We start from the raw sequence: 20,951 nt of genomic DNA, 5'->3' as shown, positions 1-20,951 counted from the left end.
AGCTCCCAGGACTTAGGGTCCATTTAGAAGTGAGGTGAGTGAAGAGAAGGAGGTTTCTGTCTTGAGCAGATGGATAATAAACTAATACGTATAGAGTGCTTAGAAGGTGCGAGGCACCATTCTACAGACTTATGTGCACTGACTAGTCTCATCTTCTCATAACAACCCTATGAGAGAGGAGCCATCATTATCTCCATTTAACAGATAAGGAAACCAAAGCACAGCAGTTACATAACCTGCCCTAGATCGTAAGGCACGCCGAGGCCTGAATCTGAATCCCTGACATCTGGCTCCACAGTCCGTGGGGCTGACCACTAGGGATACTCCTCTCATTATGCCTATCAAAGAATGTACTTACTACTGAGACTGCTGGGCAGGGTCATCAGTAGAGTTCCGAAGGCTGATCTTGAGGCATGAGGTATGCTCTTGTAGATGCAATATGACCAAATTAATTGGTAAATTATTTGCAAAGCTACAATAAAATAGGATAAGCCAACAGTAAAATAAATCTAAAGTAGGATAGTCCAAAAGACCACAGGCTAACACGTGAGGCATATTGTTGCAGGGGATTTCACACTGGTTGCAGTGGAAGGGAAGACTAGAGTGAGTGATGTCTTCTACATCACCAATATTTCTGCAGGGCTTGCCAGTGTGGGAGGAGATTAGGAGTAATCTCAGAGATAAAATCTTCAGACTGGAGTCTGCTGGCATCACAGAAAGCTAAGAGATTAAATCCTTTTTCCACTGAAGGGAACAGTAAATTTAGAGGAAGTGGTAATGTCTGAATGAGGGATAGAAGATTAAGTAAATTATTACTGGGTTAAAAGGTAGAAAGGAGAAGTGAAACAGAACATCCAAAGAGAGAAAGTACTGCTGCTAGATTTCCATCAGGAAACCCCAGATGACCTCTAAAAGTAGTGGTGAGAATGAGGACAGAACCAGAGGGTCATAGGCTCTCAGAGTGGGAAGAGGCACCATCGAACTTCACTCTTTAAACATCTGTGTACACTATACATTCTTAACCTGGGTTCCAAGATGAGTTTCACAATAGAATGTAAAGCTGTGTGTTAATGTATGGGCACGTGCATGCATGAATCTGCCAATATATCTGGGAAGAAAAAAGATCCATAGCTTTCATCAGATTTTCAAAGGGGACCTTGATCCTAAAAATGTCCATTACAACTGATCTTACAGTTTCTCCTTGAACAAACACTCGAGGCTCCTCTCCTCAGCGGTGGTCTGTTTTGTCGCCCATCAGCTCTATGAGAACACCCTTCCTTACACTGAGCTGGCATCTGTCTTCTAGGAACTCTCACCCCTGGTCTTGGTTTTGCCCCCTGGAGCAGTGCTGGGTAAGTCCAATCCCTCTTTCATCTTTCTAAATGGAAACTCATTTCTCAGCGTATTGAATTTTTTTCTGATGTGAGTTAAGCTGTTGAAGGAAATCCTTGACATTTTTGATGCCTTCAAAGATTCTCATGAAGTCAGCAAATAGTCTTCGTATTTTGAAAAGCTTGTAAGTTTAGCTACCTGGAGCTTAAGTAACAGATTTTATTACATAAACCCCATGTAATCCCATGAGGTTGAATCTCCATGTTCATTAAGATATTAGAGAAAGGACACAGAACTCTGGCCTCTCACTGTATGGCAAGTAATGTCTAATGATAGCTCCAAAGAGTCTGATTTTCAGGAAAAGTAATTTTAATAAGGAGGACATACATCCTAACTGTAACAACCATAGAGCTTTGAAAATGCCAATTAAAAACTGTTTACAAAGGCAAGTAAGAAGAAAGAGTTTCTCTATGTCATTGGGTTGAATTTTTTTTTTCAAAAAAACACAGCTTTTTATTGTCTTGGATGCAAATATAGTTTTAAAACTGCATTGTAGTGTTGAATTTAAAAAAAACTCTAACCTCAAACATCTCTAATTTTTTTACACTTTGGCTTTCTTATAAATTATACTACATAAAGTCTTTAGTAATCCTATTTTAACAATTTTTGTGGATTCTTCTCCCTTTCCTCTTTACAATCACCTTGATTTATTTACCATATTGGAAATCAGTTTTCTGTCTCTTTATCTAGGATGAAGCCTACTGCAATTGAAATAAACTTCTAGTTCAATTATCTGGAGCACCCCAAGCAGGTAATTACTAAATATTTGTTGATGTAAGATGGGAAGAAATAAATGCTCATTCATTCAGAGAGTATATTCTGGAAACCTACTGTGTACAATGCACACAAAATCCAAGTGGTCAAAGAACTTATAGTGTAATTTAGTATCCAAGTTAAGGCAAATACTTAAATTTATGTAGTGGCAAAATAGCACAACAAAGAGTCATAGCTAATTAAGTCAACAATGTAGATAAAATGTAATCATAAAATATATTCCAGTTAATCAATATAAGACAGAAAAAGAGAAGAAACAAAGAACAGAAAAAACAAATAGGAAGCAAATAGCACAATGTTAGATTTAACCCCAACCATATTAATAATCACATGAACTGTAAAATGTCTAACCACCCAAATTGAAAAACAGAAGTTGTTAGATTGGAGGCATGGGGGGGACAAGACTCAACCATATGTTGCCAAAAGAAACTCATTTTAAATTTAAAGATATAAATAGATTAAATTTAAAAAATTTAATAAGAAGAAATACCATGCCAGTATTTCTCTATATGAGACAAAGAAAGTTTCAGTGCGAAAAATATTACCATGGATGAAGAAGATCATTTTATAACAATAAAGGAGTTAATTCATCAGGAGGACATAATAATCCTAAACATTCATGTACCTAACAGAATTTCAAAATATATGAAGCAAACACTGATAGAATTGCAAGAGGAAATAGACTACTCTACAACTATATTCATAGATTTCAACATCCCTCTCTCAATAAATGATATGTATCCATAATATATAAACATCTCTCAGAACTCAATAATAAGAAACAAACAACCTAACTCTAAAAAATAGTCAAAAGACTTGAATGGACACTTCACCCAAGAGCACTTACTAATGATATATAAGACCTTGAAAAAATGCTCTATATCTTTAGTCATTAGGGAAATACCAATCAAAACCACCATGAGATAACACTACTCACCGCTTAGAAGGCAAAAATGAAAAAGATTGACCATATGTAATGCTGTCAAGGGTGTGGGGCAACTGAAAATTTCTTATACTGCTAGTAGGAACATAAAATGACACAATCACTTTGGAAAGCAGTTTGGCCCTTTCTTATTATGTTAAATATACACCTACAATAGCACTCATTTGTTCCATTCTTAGATGTTTTTAATACTCAAGAAATGAAAGCACATGTCTATACAAGGACTTGATCACAAATGCAACAGCTTTATTTATAAAGGGCAAAAATTGGAAATAACCTAAATGTCATCAACAGGTGACTGGAGAAACAGATTGTGGTGTATCCTTACGATGAATACTACTCAGCAATAAAAGGGAATGAACTATGGATAGACAACGGAAGAATCAACAACAGAAGAGTTTCAAAATAATTATGCTGAGTAGAAGCCATACCAAAAAAAGGTACATACTGTCTGATTTCATTTGTTTAAAATTCTGGAAAATGCAAACTAATGTACAGTAATAGAAAGAAGATTGTGGTTGCCTGGAGAGGGAGTGAGTGGAGAGTGATGCACCGAGGGATTACACAGAGGCCTGCGGAAACTTTCCGAGGTGACGGGTACATTCATTACCTTGATGGTGGTGATAGTTTCATGCATGCATGAATATGTCAAAACTGTTCACTCTAAACATGTATAGTGTATCCTATGTCAAATATACCTCAGTAAAGCTATTTAAAAAGGTATGTAGTGGGCATACTATGTGTGCCAAGTTGTGTTCTAAATGTGTGAAATGCAGTCTCCTCTTTAATCCTTACAACAAATCTATCAGGTTGATCCTATGATTGTTCCCTTTTATGGGTGAGACCACTGAAGCTTAGAGTTAGTTATTCACGTCCAAGTCTACCCAGCTAGTAAATGGCAGCCTGACCATCGACTTTCACTCTTTTTTTTTTTAGTTGAAGTATAGTCAGTTTACAATGTGGTGCCAATTTCTCTTTCGCTCTTAATGGTAGAAAGAAATATGTAGAAGAGAGGCACAATAAAGTGCTGAGTTTTCACATTCATTATCTAGATCCTCAAAAGAGAGTGTGGAGTAAGCAGTTCAAATGCTTGTGCCTACTTTACAGATGGACAAACTGAGGGTCAAAAAGATTAAGGTGACTTGACAGTTTCAGACCTGGGGGAAACGATTTCTCCCCACTCCTCATACTACAGCCCAATCCACTGAATCACAAGGCTCCAACTGCTGTTGATAGACTGCTGCGTTTTTTTGTGGTTTCTCCCTCCCCCCCAAAAGCGGCCCAAAATCGTGTAAATTGAGTTCCTGGTGTTGATAGATGTCAAAAATTCCAACTGAGCATTGCAATATTACTGGGCATTTTCTTCTGCTATTGCCGTTCAGGAGAAAGGTAAGACTTGGCATTTACAAGGGTCACGGGGCCCTCGAGTCAACATAGTACTTTTTGGGTTTCAACGTCCCGGTTCTCAGTCCGCCAGCATCCCGCGGCCGCGTCCCAGCGCTCGGCCCGGGTGCCCCTCCCGCGCGGCTCCGCGGGGGCGTCGGGGAGGCGGGCCCGGGGACGCTAGCGAGGCGCTCCGACGCGGCGCCCCCTGCCGGCACCCTGCTCCCTCGCCCGGGATCCGGTCCGGGCGGCGCGGGGACGCCGGCCTGACAGCCAGCCAGCGAGCGGGCTGGCGGGCGGCGCGGTGCGCTGCGGGCGAGCGGGCGCGCCCTGCAGGGGTAGGTGGGCCGCGGGGCGCGGGCGGACGAGCGGGGGCGGCGCGCGCGGGCGGGGGCCGTTGGGCGGGCGGGGGGCGCGCGCCGGGGGTCGGCGCGGGGGCGGGGCGGGCGGGGGGCCCGGCGGCGGGGGCGCGCGCGGCGGCGCGCGACGGGCGCGAGTTATCAATTATGCAAGGACTCGGGCGGCGCGGAGGGCGGGCGCGGGGAGCGCTCCAAGATGGCGCCCACCGCAGTCCCGCCCGCCGCAGCCTCGGCGCCTCTGCAGTCCGGCCGCGCCTCCCGGGCCCCGCGCTAGGGCCGCCGCTGCCTCCCTCGCCGCCGCTGCCGTAAGTCGCCCCAGAGCCCCCGCCCGGCGCCGCTCCTCGCCCGCCGAGTTCCCCTTCTCTCCTCGGGACCCTGGAGCGGGGCTCGCCCATCTCCACTCCGGGGCTTTGCCGCAGAGTGCGCGGCGGGGCTCGAGGGGCGGTGGAGCGGGGTTGCTGTCCACCTGGTTTTGGACAGGTGTTTGGAAGTCTTGCTTCCTTCTACTGTGTTTACCGGGGGTCCCTGAGGAGAATTGAGGACCACCGGCCCCCACCCCCATACACTGTTTCTCCTCCTCTCGGCTGCGCTGGGGGTCACCGGCCTGCCCTCGGCGCCCCTTCCGCGGTGCGGCACCCGCCCCCTCCCCATCTCCCGGGGCCGGGGCAGAGTCGGGGCCCCTTGCCCGGTTGCGCTGAAAGGGCAGCGCTGTCCGGATCTTCTCCAGCAAGCTCCTCAGCTCTACCCCCTCCCCCATGTCTTACTGCATCCTTCTCCCCCATCCGGCTCCAGATTGTTACCAACTGCAGAAGCCGAGGGCTCCTGGGTTCTTAGGGCATCCAGGACTCCCCTGTCCTTTATTCAGATGCGTCCGTCCCCCTCCCGACAGGGTGCTCTGGGGCCGTGTTGGGGGCCGCCGGGACCTTCCTCGGCATGCTAGAATTCCTGCATTAGGGAGTACATCACTTTCAGAATATCCCCTTCCCCCACCCCCACCCCTACGCCACCCGATGCAGAGCTTGCTCCTCTCCTCCTCTCTCCTTCCCTCCCCCACCTTACCACCAGCAGCAGCACCCTGGGCTTCTTGTTAGCTTTGGGCTTACGGGACTGCCCAGCTCCACAGGCTTGGACCCCTCCTCTCTAGTTCTCTCTTAGTACTTGGGTGACCGCAAAGCCTCTGCGTTTTTACTGAGAGCTCAGCTCCGTTCCCTCGGTGTCAGCAGCAACCACCAGTGGAGACTTGGCAGTTAACTTTCGGGGGAGGAGGGTTAGCCAGCGCTTTCAGACCCCTTCAGAGGCCCCAGCTTCGAGGTGGGGTGCAGTGGGGATCATTTTTGAGCCTGATAAATATGATTCTTCAAACCATGCATTCCTTCCAACTACCCCACCCTGTGCCCTCTTCCTTACTTACACTGCAGTTTTTGAAATGTGGGGGAATACATTTTATATCTGGAGATTCCAAGCTTCCAAGGCTCAGCATCAGTGTCCGTAATAAAAGGTTGTCATCTGTTTTGTGGGGGAAAGGGGTAGAAGAAACTTTGCATTGCATCTGGCTAATTCAGGGAGAGGGAGAAATAATTAGCATGGAGCAAGCTCTACCAAACAGGGAAAATTGCTTTTAATGCACAGTGGGCACCAGAGAAGCTGGGATAGAAGCAGGAAGTGTGGGTGAGGGCTCTGGGGGCAAAGGGGGAGAGTGCTTTTTATTACTGTTTTCCCAAGTGTGAACCTGGAGAGCCTTTAGAGAGGTAGTGTTGTGTTAGGGCTGGGGGATGTTTTGGCTTTCCAAGGGAGATTCGGGTGTGGTAGATTTTCACTGTTTCACAGTCTTTTGCTACTTCTCTTTTCTCCACGTGCATTAGAAGATAATGGGCGTTGGGGGGGCTTTTTTTTCTCTCCTCAAAAAAAATTTTTTTTGATGTGTAATGCAAATGGCTGGATAACATTGCCACCCGGTACCATTCTGGTAGGAATCTCAGGGGAATCAGACTTAAAATGCTGAAAGCTTTGTAACACGTTGCCTGTAACCTGGTTCTTGAAATACTGCAGCATTTTTTCTTTGGAACTCATGACCCATAAGGCCTTCAGTTCTCCCTGAAAGAGAATTTGATTGCTTGGAAGGGGGGTGGTAGTGACGGTTTGGTATTCAGCGAACATTGTCCTAGAAATTGAGGCTCTCTCTGGAGAGGGCTCCAAGCATGTTCAATGTTCTCTGAATATCTGATTCAGAGTATGTGTAAATGTGTTGTGTTTCTTAGTTGAGCTGTTGGTGGGTAGTGCAACGCAGTTCTCGACAATGCAGGCCAGTTACTGGTTTCTTGGGTTCAGTTTGAGAGGCTGACTTCATACATCTTCGATTTTCTTTTGGGGTTTTGTCAACTTTTATCAAAATATTTGAAGGATTTTATTTTAAATTAATAAAGGATTGTGAAGTGGAATATAGCATACTTAAAAGCAAACAAACATACAGTTGCTTGTTGCTTTATTTGTAGGCACTTTAACAAATATTTCTCAGGGCCCAGCTTTAGTTGTCTGTGTTGAGGCTTGCCCCAGGGTTTCTTGCTGTGGTGCTGAAAGGACAGTTCCCTGACCAGTCCTACTGTAGAGTGCACACATACTGGACATGATTTGGGTTTTTCTTTTATTCTCAGCAGGCTTTCCTGTAGACGTGTGTGTGCATGCGCAGCTGGGTTTATACTTGAGGTTGCAGGCCTAGTTATCATATTTTATTACTCCCACATAACTCTTCATTTGGCTGTCCCTCATGGAGACAGTGTTTTTACAGGCTGCAGCAGATCCATATGTAAGTCATGCAGTGACATTTTGCTGACTGCATTATTTCAGCACATTTTGATCATTTCAGATAGCAAGAAAATATTAATGTTATGGGAATTTGGTCTCCACAAGAAGTAATCATATAGCTTGCTAAGTTAAGCTGGATCAGAAGGGCATCTTCTCTGGGTTGACTTGGACAGTGAGCTGGGAAAAGGACTCAACACAACAGAGGCCAGTATGCGATCCATTGTTTCACTGAAGTAACTTGTCAAAAATTGTTTTAAAATCCTATAATAGTGAAGGGGGCCATAAAATTCAGCTCGTACAAATCTCCCACCTAGCACAGGGATCCCCTTAAGGGAGATCTCACATAAAGCAGCTCATTTGGTTTGGGCACTGTGATTGAAGTACTTTTTAAAAATGTCATTGAAAAGATAACATATAAGTTAAAAGACATATAAATTGGGGCTGGCACAGGGACAAATGCCATTCTTGTGCTTCTTACCAAGAAAAGATCGACATTCGGTGTTCTATAGAGCTTATATAAGAAACCTGCACCTGCCTGAAAAGAATACAAAGATAGAGACATATCCACCTAAAGTAAGAAAAACATTCTTGAATGGAAAGAAAAATAATTATATTTAATCTGCTGATATTATGTAACAAGTTGTCCTGGAGGCACACACATGAATTAATGAATACTTAATCCTATAGATTATATCTGAGAAAGAAAATAAAGCCACACCGTATAGAAAGTGTTAAAAATATGAAATTTATCCAGAATGAGATCAGTTTCCATAGGTATAAAAATAATGCATAGTTATTGCAGAAATATTTTAATATATAAAAAACAGGGGAAAAAAGCCATCCTTAGCAGAACACTGTCAGTATCTTATTGTTATTTCAGTCTTTATTTTCTGTATAGAGGGCAAGAAGCAGTTGCAAAAGTTATTCAGATTAACAGTATTATTAAACTGAGCCTTTTAAACTCTTAATTTCATAGTCCACTAGTCAGTCATTTAGGGACTTAACCACTAGATTATTACATTTCAATTTACCTTTTTCCTGAAGCATTTAAAAAATTTACAAGAAATTATCTTTAATGTGAAAGAATTCATTCTTTGAATCGGACTCCTGTAAAGTCTTTTGCTTTAAAGGAGTAAAGAAAACTTTTCTCAATCAGTGAATGAATAAATATATTTCCTCTGCACCTACTGTGTGTAAAGCATTGCACTAAGCGCTGACACTCTTTAAATGGCAAGAACCAACTTCAAAAATAATACCATGCTCAAAAACTGTGGCTGTTTAAGTGTTAAAGGAAGGAAACAGAACTTTCAGTCTTCTCGTGTATTAATTGCTGAAATGTTGTGTGGCAGCCTGTTAGGTCTGGCCCAGTGATTCAGCCTAAGTAGAACTTGTGCAGGTATGAAGTGAATGTATGCAAAGGAAAAACAAAGAAGGAGTCTTCCGGAAAAATTTTCTCTGTCCCTTTGTGAAGTTACAAATACACAATCAGGACCTGCAGTTAGGTGCATATCAGGACTTAAGGTGAAATGAAGACCCAGGAAGGTTGCTGTAGTTACACCATTGAGAAGAAAAAGTCAGAAGCAGTTTGGGATTTGGAGGTAGGCAAGACTAAGTTCAAGTCTTGACTCTGCTATTTACTAGCTTTGTGACCTTGGGCAAGTTATTTAGTGTATCTGAGCTTCAGTGTTCTCATCTATAAAAGAAGGAATGATAATAATACCTACGTTGCAGGGTGTTGTGGGGGATTAAATGAAATCTCTATTTCCTTGTGGTTTCTGACACATAGAGCTCAGTATTTATTAGCTCCTTTCCCTCTAGGGATTTAGCAGCTTAGTGCGTGTTTATGTGTGTATTTGATAGAGTATATGTGTACTGTATTAAATTTCAGTAGTCTGAAAGCCAGACGGTTGCTGTATCTTCAGTCTGGCATAGGGGATAGGATCTGCAGGTACCCTGACTTGGATGGAATTTGCTAGTCCAGAAGGAGAAAAGTTTTACTGTGCATCTCCACCACCACCGTGCAAATGTGATTACCGAAGTAACTGTTCCTGCATTCATTTCCGAACTGCTCTAGAATAGGACTCTTTACCAAATAGGAATGCTCTGGCACTCACCAGTTGGCAGGCAGCTGGGCTGTTGTTAGCTATAGCCTGGGGTCTGAAGGTGGAATGGGCCCAAGGGCTGAGGCTCTCCTTTATTCTTACTTGAGCTGGATGTTTTAATTGTAAATTATTATACAAGTTGAAAGTTGCTTTTGTCTTCATCACCATTCTAGGTTTTCACATTATATAGTCTTTGAACTGCTTTATTTGAATGGGTCTTATACATTTAGGTCTCATGACTGACCATCTACCTTTGACAATTACTACTCTAGGTTTATGTGTTCATAAAAACTTAAAAAAAAACCCAACCTTCTATTAGTTGATTGTTTGAGTTGGGTAAGACAGATATTATTCTGCCCACTTTATAGCTGAGGAAACTGAGTATCCCAGAGCTTAAGTGAGTTGTCCAAGGCTGTAGGACCATTAAGTGATGGAGTGGAGACGAGGACCAAGGTTGGTTGACTCATGCTTAAAGATTTTTTTCCATTTAATGGTGTTATATTCTGATGTTCATATAACCAAGTAATGTGAACAATTTTGGCTTTATTTTAAGAAATTATCATTATCCTAGGTAGCTAAACATATCTTAGTGAGTGGGCATAATGAAGGATTCTGGGATAGGCATAGGGAGGGCAAGACTAGTTTTGAAGGAGAGCATTTTGGAAGCAGGAAGGATAAGGGAAAATGAACAGAAGATGTATCAATAAATAGAATATGGATGAAAATAGGAAGCATTGAACTAACACACTCATTTTGTTTCTGTAGCTATCTTTGCTGCTTTTTTTTTTCCTTTGGGGAAGGAATTAGTTTTATTTTGTAAATTTTTCCTCTAATTTTTTTATTGAGGTATAGTTGATTTATAATATGTGTTAGTTTCTGGTGTTCATCATAGTGATTCAGTCTCTCTCTATATATATATTCTTTATCATTATAGGTTATTACAAGCTATTGAACATAGTTCCCTATGCTATAAAGTAAGACCTTGTTGCTTATCTATTTTATATATAGTAGTTAGTATCTGCTAATCCCAAACTTCTTATTTATCCAGCCCTTTGGGAACCATAAGTTTGTTTTCTGTATCTGTGAGTCTGTTTCTATTTTGTAAATAAGTTCATTTGTGTCATTTTTTTAGATTCCACGTGCGAGTGATATCATATGATATTTATCTTTCTCTGTCTGACTTACTTCACTTAGTATGATAATCTCTAGGTCCATATTGCTGCAAATGGCATTATTTCATTCTTTTTTATGGCTGAGTAGTATTCCATTATGTATATATACCACAATTTCTTCATCCAATCCTTTGTTGATGGACATCTACATTGCTTCCATGTCTTGGCTATTGTAAATAGTGCTGCTATGAACATTGGGGATCATGTATCTTTTCGATTAGAGTTTCCTCTGGGTCTATACCCAGGAATGGGGTTGCTGGATCATATGGTAACTCTATTTTTAGTTTTTTGAGGAATCTCCATACTGTTTTCCATAGTGGCTGCACCAAATTACATTCCCATCAACAGTGTAGGAGGGTTCTCTTTTCTCCGTACTCTCTCTAGAATTTATCATTTGTGGACTTTTCAATGATGACAGTTCTGACCAGCCTCATTGTAGTTTTGATTTCCATTTCTATGATAATTACTTAGCTACTTTTTTAAAGGTTATCATATCTTTGTGTCTGCTTATCTTCCTTCATTTCTATAGCACATAAATACACACGTTTGGCTAATTGTAATGCTCCCAAATTGCCAGTATGTTATAGCCAAGATCATAGGGGAATTATGGCCACTACCACCTGGATTTCTTTGCTTATGCGAGGCTGAGATTGGTGTAGGACTCAGAAAAGAACTGAGGATTGGTGCTGGGAGGGGTATGCTAGTTGAAGTAGAAAAAGTTCTGGGAGGCTCTTGGATTAAGCCAAGAGCAAAGGTGAAAGTAGGTATTAGTTCTGATTCTCCTTAGGTATATGGAGATGTGTCATGCTGAGGAGAGTGGAACAGAATAAAAGCTGGGAGCCTGAGGGTCTAAGACACGCTTTTAGTTTGGGACTGAAGCTTTCTTGATCCTGGAAGAAGTCGATTGGGTTAGGATAACTAAAATGTTAGCTGGAGAGGCTTGGAGCACTTTTTTAATTCACTCTTGGTGGTAGGGGGAGGTCTTTGTTCACTAGGCTTATCCCAGGATCTGGAAATGGAAAGCACTGAAATCCCTCAAAAGGACATTAACAGCCTCCTTTCATGTACAGTTGGTTAGTGTGATTTTTATGCTGTAAAATCTTTTGAGTTCTTGGGGAGCAAGAACATTAGAGAAATATAGTGAATGCTTATTTATCCAGGGATGGATTATCTAGGCCATGAATTATACATGTCATTTATTTTCCTCCCTTTTTCTACGTTTTGAGTATTTAGCTGATTGTTAGCATTTCCACCAGAATGAACTTGGGAAGGGAGAAAAAGACAAAATTAAAATGTTACTTTAAATTTTTAGATAACGATTGATAGAGGAAGAGATCAATGAGAAGGCACCTCATTTTTCATCTGTTCTTATTCTCTCCTAATGTTAAAGTACAGACAATTGAAAGCTGAGCCTCCAAAAGCTTAATGTTCACTGGAAGCCAGTGTGAAATAGCATTTTCTCTTCATTTTACTGAGCCACAGCCCTGTAAATAAATAGGGCTTAATTTATTACATGGTTAGTTTCTTGTTTCACGAGGAATTCTTCTTCAATTAAGGATAATGCAGCAGGCTTTTGCTTCACACTCACCAGTGCCTTTTTGTCTTGGCAAGAAGCTGAATAAAATGCTTCTAAATGAAAACAAATTGATGCATTATTATTAAATTGCAGATAAAAATTGAGCAGGTTGCAAGTGAGACTGGTAGAGCTTTCTCAGAGGTCAGAATACCAAGCAGTCTCATGTGCTACAGGATTCTCAACTGGATTTCCTAAGATTTGGGTGAAGACTAAAAAGGGGAAATGCCTTATTTCAAAGATGCCTTGAAGAAAATAAAGCATTTTAAAGAGACTTATGTTGTGATAGGGAAGAAAGTATTGAGAGTGTGAGGAATCATCAGAATGGAGAGTGAGAGCAAGTGACAGAATGACTGCAGTGAAAATGGACACGGGGTTTGGATGTGAGCTTGGGGAACTGCTCATATTCTAAGAGAAAGAGTTCTCCTCTGCAAACTCCTTTGGAACCATCTCTTTGTTCTACTTACTGAACTAGGGTGTTCCTGATATTCTGGTTAGGCGCATAGAAACCTTAGGAAGATGTTTGTGTTTTAAACGTGATTTTATCCCTTCCTCTGCTAGAACTTTGCTGCAAATTGCTCATTTATCTGTTCTCTGCTTTGGAAAAGCTGGAGAATATTTTCTCGCTTTGTAGCAAAAATTTTAGTAACATTTTTACATTTTAAAAAATTTCCTTTTTTTAAAGGATTTTAAGTCATTTAATATAAAAACATTTTCTCAAAAGGCACTGTTGAAGGTATTTCTCCATTCTATATGTAAATATACCTTTTACATTTATTTGTTTGAATAGAGATGAAGGGTTAAAAAATCAGAAGGTTCAAAGTTAAGTCTTATACTGTCACCCAGTCACCCAGTATGTACTTGATAAAGGCAGCTACTACTACCAGTTTCTCTTGTATTCTTTTTACATGTATGTGTACGGAAACACCCCTTGCCCCTCTCACAGTTATGTTCACTGTCTTTTGAGGAAGACTGTTAAAATAGTTTGGGGATTTGAACTCTCATTCTTCGTCATCTTAGATAATTAATTTCCCCTTAGCAAAAAATTTAGTGACATTCTTAAATTTTTTTTTTAATTTCCTCTTTTTTTTTTTTCAGGATTTTAAGCCAATTAATATGAAAATATTTTCTCAAAGGCACTGTAGGTGTCTCTTCCATTCGATGTTATAAATTTGGGGATTTGAATATAATTAGAATTATATCCAAATTAGAATAGAAAGTTTGCTGTAAGAACAACTCAGTTGGGCTGGGGTAAAACCTTCTATCCCCAGTGGCAGATAAGCCTGCAAAGATAGGGTAGAGTTAGCCGAACATTAAGGATTTTTTGAGGTTGCATTTATCCTTGGACTCAATGGAGAACATAGAAGGTTTTTATAGGGAGTGTAGAATGAACATCATCAATGCCGTGCTATAATATTTTAGGAGGACCGGGCAGCAGTGTATACATAACAGGATGGAATAGAACAAAGGATGGACATCCAGTTAATTGGCTGTTTGATTTGGCCTACCTGTGTGGTGACAAGGTCCTGGACTCAGTAGAGATGAAGATGGAAAAGAAGGAAAATAAATATATATTTTTGTATATTGTATCACATGGATGTGTGTGTTTAAGTAATATTTTTACAAGGTAAGAGATCGTTTCTAGGAACACCCAATAGGATTTGGGGAAAGGGGAGGAAGAGGAGTTAATTTTGCTGTTTTAAAGTTTAGGGACAGAGAATCTTCTGTTTAGAAAATCTAAGGAAGCTAGTTCTGTAATACACATTCGCAGTCTAGTCCAGAGCATCTTGATTAGCAAGCTACCTTAATTTCCAATCCTTTCCCTGCAGAGGATTTTTCCCCTTGAGTGTCTCATGCTTTCTTTAAGGAAGACCCAAGTCTTCCATATTCTTTATTCTGTGTGCTCTCTCACTGATAAAGATTGCTCAATCTTTACGGCCGCTATGCTTTTCTTATTTTGTGGTCTTTCATTCTACCCATTTATAGACACTTAACATGCTGTCTTTTTCCTTGATGTTCTCAACTAACCTTCAGTTTAGTGTATAAAGAATTATGCACCTTTTCATAGGTGGATGACTGTTTTGTCCTTACTGAAACTCAGTGACTTTCTTTCTTTGATCATTTGCTTGTATTCTGTGTGTGCTTCATGGAACCATAGTAAGTATTTGAAATTGCAGGCTGAGTTAAAGTAGGAACTGAGAGGATTCTAATAGGTGAAAGCAGAGGGAAAGTGTTAGGCCTTATCAGCCAGTGATGTTGCTTTTTATTTCAGGAATTGATCTTGGTCAATACAAGATGCCAGACTTGACTTGCATAAACTGCCTTGGTGTAGCTACGGTGCAAGACAGTGGCCAGTGGGCCCTAATGTGCAGCTGCAGCATACAGTGATAATTTAGAGCAAAGGTTGAGCTCAGGGAGCTTGGGTTCTGTTCTGGCCTTTTGTCGTCAATAAAGATCTTTGAATAAGAAAAAATAAAGGGTGATTGGAACATCAGAATACACATGCAAAAATAACAGAATACACTGAGAGAAAAGCAATTTAATTCAATAAATTTTTTTTCATTTAATTTTCCTTCTCACCACCGAAGTTACTGAGTTCTTGCAAATTCCATTAACATTTGCCACAGTTTGCACTCAGACTATTGGCAGAAGTCCCCATGGGTTGCGTGGAACCAGTAGAGCAGGCAGAGTTCATGTACAAGATGCTAGAAAATGTAGCTCTCTGTTTAGAGATGTAAAGCATCCTTACAGTAATCTCATTAGGAGGCTCTCTGTGCAATCACGTTGCAAGTTGGTACTTGCTTCCTAGTTTGAGTGCTCAAAGTAACAGTGATTGAGAGCAGTTAAACAACAGCCTCTTGGGAAGCCATTCTTAAAAGCAGTTTGGGATGAGAAATGTCCATAAAGATCACTTAACTGAAAGATGGCAGTCTGCTTTATTAATCTAGATGTTCTAGTGCAAGTAGAATTTTAGTAGGTTCATAGGGTTGTTTTTTTTTTTTTTCCATTTTCCTTCTACTTGTGATGTTTCTTCTTCCTTGTCTCCAGAAAAGGAGGGTGGTGTAAGACCGAAGGAAGGCATAGATTCAATGATTAATTGAGTGATTTAGTGTGGTGGGGAAACAAAGTAGAATGATTCTATGAGTATTTCACTTCCCTCACAAGGTTATTATTTTTTTCTGACTCATAAAGGAAAACTTCAGCCATAAGTGCCGAAGGGATAAAACTTCTTTTACTTTGAGATCTTAATGTAGACTCTTGGCATTAGGAATTACTCCAAAGCTTTATAGGTCAAAGAAATTAAGTCCATTGTGTGATGAGTGGATATCAAAGACCTGTTGTTAATTAGGTCCGAGTGTTTTCCATCTTTAATTTTAATTAGCTTATATCCAGCTTGAGCCTTAGGGACTGATGTGCTTTGCTGCTGGCCACACACTCCTTCCTGACCATGAGTAAGTCTCTGGGCTGTGTTGTCCCTTGCAGGTTGTAGGAGCCGTGCATCTTTCCCTTCCCGCCCCTCACTCAGCAGGCTGCTCAGCTGGCTCCCAGTGGTGAGGCAGAGCAGTCACACAGGGGAATGTGACTTCCATGCCCTGCTTGGGCTCTGCTCTGCAGCCCTGCCTTTGCCACAGCTAGTGCTCAGAGAAAGGTTTTTTAAAGATCAATGCATTTATCACTCAGGGAAGTCTGTTGCAAAATCTCAAGGAAAAAAAATCCTCCCAGAAAGTAGTTTCACTTTTCTAGCCAGGATTCCAGAACCATCAGTTCCTTATAGGCGCTGCTTCTGTTTATAGACGTTGAGTTGTCGAGGCCTTGCCAGTTGTTTTTCCCTTCCACAGTTTGATCACAGAACCTTGTAAGAACTCTTATTTGTGAGAACTGAATGCTGGCTTTTAGGGGTATTATGAAAATCTAGTGGATCTATAGAGTTCAAAGTATGGGTGCTAGTCTACATTTTGGGCAAGAGGGTATCCGAGGTTTTTATGGTGAAAAGTTAGGCATCATAATCCCTGCAGTCTCGGGCTTTGGGCCACGATGCAGTGCCCAATGACCCTGGGACAAATAGGGTCATTTTTCCTACTTGGAAACTTATTCCTATTAAGGTACTATAACCAAAGAGAGTACTACTTCCTTCATAAGAATAAGTTCAATAGAACTAATATTTTAAAAGCTTTTGAAGTTCTAGCTTAGTATGGCAGTTTTTTTCCTTTTAAACCGTTTAACAGCTTTTGTTATTTTTATTGTTATTTTAAAAATTTATAAGCAGTAACAGTTGAAAAAATTTGGTGCATAGTTCTCTGAGTTTACACATATATAGATTCATGTAACCAGCACTACAGTCAAGATACAGAACAGCTCCATCACCAGAAAGCTCCCTGCTGCTGCTCCTTTGTAATCAAATTCTAACCCGTAATCCCTGACAGCCTCTGATTGATTATCCATTTCTATCATTTTGCCCTTCTTAGAATGTCACATAAATGGAATCATACTATAGTATATAACCTTTTGAAACTGGCTTCTTTCACTCAGCCTTGGAGTGATACCTTGGAGATTTATCCATGTTGTTGTATTTATCAGTAGTTTGTTCTTTTTTTATTGCTGAGTAGTATTCCATTGTATGGTTATGTAACTGTTTATCTATTCATTTGTTGAAGGATATTTGAGATGTGTCCAATTTCAAGGGATTATGAATACTGCTGTTGTAAATGTGTAGGTTTTGGAGTGAATCTAAACTTACATTATTCACAGATATCCCTAAGAGTGAGATTGCTGGGTAGTAAAGTGTGTGTTTACTTTTATAAGAAACTACTAAACTATTTTTCAAAGTGGTTACATCATTTTGCATTTCCACCAGCAATGCATGAGAGTTCAGTTGTTTAATATCCTTGTTTGCATTTGGTGGAGTCAGCTTTTTCTGTTCGTTTTTTAGTTTTATTGTGGTAAGAACCCTTAACATGAGATTTGCCCTCTTAACAAAATTTTAGGTGTACATACATTACTGTTGACTCTAGGTACAGTGTTTTACAGTGGATTTCTAGGGCTTATTCATCCTGCTTAACTGAAACTTTATGCCCCTTGATTTCTATTTCCTCCTTCTATTTCCTCCTTCACCCAGCCCCGGTGAACCATCATTCTACTCGAATTCTGTGAAATTGGCTGTTTTATCTACCTCATGTAAGTGGAATCATGCAGTATTACTCTTTCTGTGACTGGCTTATTACACTTAGCATGATGTCTTCAAGGTTCATCCTTGTTGTAGCATGTCAGAAATTTCCTTCTTTTTAAAAAAGGCTGAATTGTATTCCATTGTATGTATTCCATTCTTCATTCATCTGTTGATGGATGTTTAGGTTGTTTTCATATCTTGGCTATGGTTGAATAGTGCTGCAATGAACATGGGAAAACTAATATCTCTTTGAGATCCTGATTTTAATTCTTTTGGAAAAACACCCAGAAGACAGATTGCTGGATCTTATGGTAGTTCTAGTTTTAATTTTTTGAGGAATCTCCATACTGTCTTCCACAGAGGCTGCACCATTTCACATTCCCACCAGCAGTGCACAAGGGTTCAATTTCTCCACATCCTTGTTGACATTTATCTTTTGTTTTTTGATACTAGCCGTTCAACAGGTATGAGGTGATTTCTCACTGAAGTTCTGATTTACATTTCCTTGATGATTAGTGACTTGAGCATTCAGATTTTTTTATTTTAGGTATTTTAATAGATGTGCAGTGGTATCTTATTGTGGTTTCAATTTGCATTTCCCTAATGGCTAATGATCTTGAGCATTGTTTCACATGCTGATTGCCATCCATATGTCTTTGGTCAAGTGTCTGTTCAAGTCTTTTGCCCATTTAAAAAATTGGATTTGTTTTCTTACTGTGAGTTTTGAGAGCTTTTTAAAAAAACATATATCCTAGGTATAAATCTTTCCTCAGGAAAATTGCTTGGACATATTTACTCCTAGTGTGTAGCTTTTCTTTTTCTTTAAAGTTTTAAGTCTAATTTATCAGTTTCTTTCTTTTATGGATCATGTTTTTGATGTCATAAATAAGAGTTCTTTGTCTAACCCAAGATCACAAACATGTGCTTTATTTTCTTCTAAAAGTTTTATAGTTTCACATTTTATATTTACATCTATGATCCATTTGAGTTAATTTTTGTATATGACATGAAATCTAGGCCAAGGTTCATTCTTACTTATTTATTTTGCAGATACGTGTGTGATTGTTCCAGCACATTGCTATTGAAAAGACTTTCCTTTTTCCATCGAATTGACCTTGCACCCTTGTTAAACCTCCGTTGCCTGTACTTGTGTGGGTCTTTTTCTAGATTCTCTATTCCATTGACTTACATGTCTTATCAATCATCAATACCACATTGTTTTGATTACTGTAGCTTTATAGCAAGACTTAAAATTAATGTAGTGTGCCTTCCAGCTTTATTCTTCTTTTTTTTCAAAATTGTTTTGGCTATTACAGTTCTTTTGTCTTTCCATTAAAGTTTCATAGTCACCTTGCCTATATCTGCAAAAACTCCTGCTGGCATTTTGTTTGGAACAGGATTAAATCTGTAGATCAATTTGAGAACTGATATCCTATATCATGTCTTCCAATTAATGAACATGATATATGTCTTCATTTATTTAGGTTGTATTTGATTTCTTTCATCAGCATTTTATAGTTTTCAGCATGTAGATTTACATATGTATTGTTAGAGTTATACCTAACTATTTTTAAGCTATTGTAAATTTTTAAAATTAGATTTCAGTTTCTAATTCATGCCTAGAATATGAAAGATGTTGGATATTTCTTTGGTGAACTGTCTCTTACAACCTTGTTAAACTCATTACTTCTAGCAGCTTTATTATAGTTTTTTTTTTTTTTTTTTGGTTTTCTATATTGACAGTTACATCATATGTAAAAACTGACAGTTTTACATTTTCCTTTGTAATCTATATGCTTTTTATTTCTTTCTCTCCTCCACCCTTATTACAGCCTTCCAGTAAGATACCACATTAAACTGGTGAGGGTGGATATTCATGCGTTTTTCCTAATCTTAGGGGAAAAGCATTTCGTCTTTCACCATTAAGTATGACAGTAGCTGTTAGTTTTTGTAGATACTCTTTCTCAGGTTGAATAAATTCCCTTCTGTTCCCAGTTTGTTGAGAGTTTTTTCAGGAATGGATGTTGAATTATGTCAAATGCTTTTTCTGTGTCAATTGATGTGATTATATTTTTTGATTATTTAATCTGTTAATATAATGAATTACACTGATTGATTTTCAGATATTGACCTAGCCTTGCATTCTTGGGATAAACACCACTTCTTGTGATGTGTTATTCTTCTGAATTGTTGGATTTGATTTACTAATACTCTGTTGAGGAGTTTTGCATCTATGTTCATGAGGATATTAGTTTGTAGTTTTGTTTCTTTCTAGTCTTTATCTAGTTTTGGTATCAGGATAATGCTGGTCTTATAAAATAAGTTAGAAAGTGTTCCTTTTAGTATTTTGGGGAAGAGAATTACAGAATTCCTTCTTGAAATATTTGGTAGAATTCTCCAGTGAAGCTATCTGTGCCTTGGGTTTTCTTTGTGTGAGGGTTTTTAATTACAAATCAGATTTCTTTAGTAGATAACAGGACAATTCAGGTTGTCTGTTTCTTTTGGGGTGAGTTTTGGCACTTTGTGTCTTTTAAGGAATTGACCCATTTCGTCTAAGTTGTCAAACATGTACGTAGTTTTGTTTTTTGTGTTCTCTTATTATTCTTTTAATGTCTGTGGGTCTATAGTGATATTCCTTCTTTCATTCCTATATTGATAATTTGTGAATTCATTCTTTTTTTTTCTTTATTTGACTAGAGGCTTATCAATTTTGTTCATCTTTTCAAGAATCAGCTTTTGATTTTCTTGATTTTTCTTTATTTTTTTCTGCTTTCAATTTAATTGATTTCTGTTATTATATTTATTTTTTTCTGCTTGCTTTGAGTTAACTTACGAAGAGTAAGTTTTTTAAGGTGAAAACTTAGATCATTGATTTGAGAGCTTTCTTCCTTTCTAATATAAGCTTTTAATACTATAAATTTCCCTCTAAACATTGTTGTGGCTGCATTTTACAAATTTTGATATGTTGAATTTTTTATTTTTTATTGAAACTTCTTCTTTGACTGATGAATTATTTAGAAGTGTGTCGTTTCAAGTGTTTGGAGTATTGGGAGATTTTCCAGAGTCTTTATTTTATTGATTTCTGGTTTAATTCCATCATAGTCAGAGAACATACTTTGTATGATTTCAATACGTTTAAATTTATTAAGGTTTGCTTTATGACCCAAGGTATGGTCTATGTTGGTGAATGTTCCATGTGCACTTGAATAGAGTATATATTCTCCTGTTGTTAGGTGGAATGTTCCATAAATGTTCTATAAAAAAGTTAATTATATGCAGTTGGT

The 20,951-nt window shown here is 39.3% G+C and overlaps 1 protein-coding gene and 1 long non-coding RNA gene across 2 annotated transcripts in view; both read left to right on the top strand.

The window, feature by feature from the left end:
* The first annotated feature begins 1,199 nt into the window (after window positions 1-1,199).
* On the top strand, window positions 1,200-3,698 carry LOC123619499 (uncharacterized). The gene is made up of 3 exons (XR_006728129.2): window positions 1,200-1,352; window positions 2,083-2,143; window positions 3,404-3,698. It is a non-coding gene; the product is annotated as an uncharacterized LOC123619499 (long non-coding RNA).
* Window positions 3,699-5,027: 1,329 nt separating this feature from the next.
* SCN8A (sodium voltage-gated channel alpha subunit 8) overlaps window positions 5,028-20,951 on the top strand; it is a 166,451-nt gene continuing 150,527 nt past the window's right edge. The window contains exon 1 of the mRNA XM_074374858.1: window positions 5,028-5,156. The gene's annotated coding sequence lies outside the window, so the exon portion shown is untranslated. The remainder of the gene's footprint in view (window positions 5,157-20,951) is intronic.

Source organism: Camelus bactrianus, chromosome 12, assembly GCF_048773025.1.
Source record: "Camelus bactrianus isolate YW-2024 breed Bactrian camel chromosome 12, ASM4877302v1, whole genome shotgun sequence".
Classification (NCBI taxonomy): Eukaryota; Metazoa; Chordata; class Mammalia; order Artiodactyla; family Camelidae; genus Camelus; species Camelus bactrianus.
Note: the sequence above shows the minus strand (reverse complement) of the source record. Positions and strands in the feature narration are given on the sequence as shown.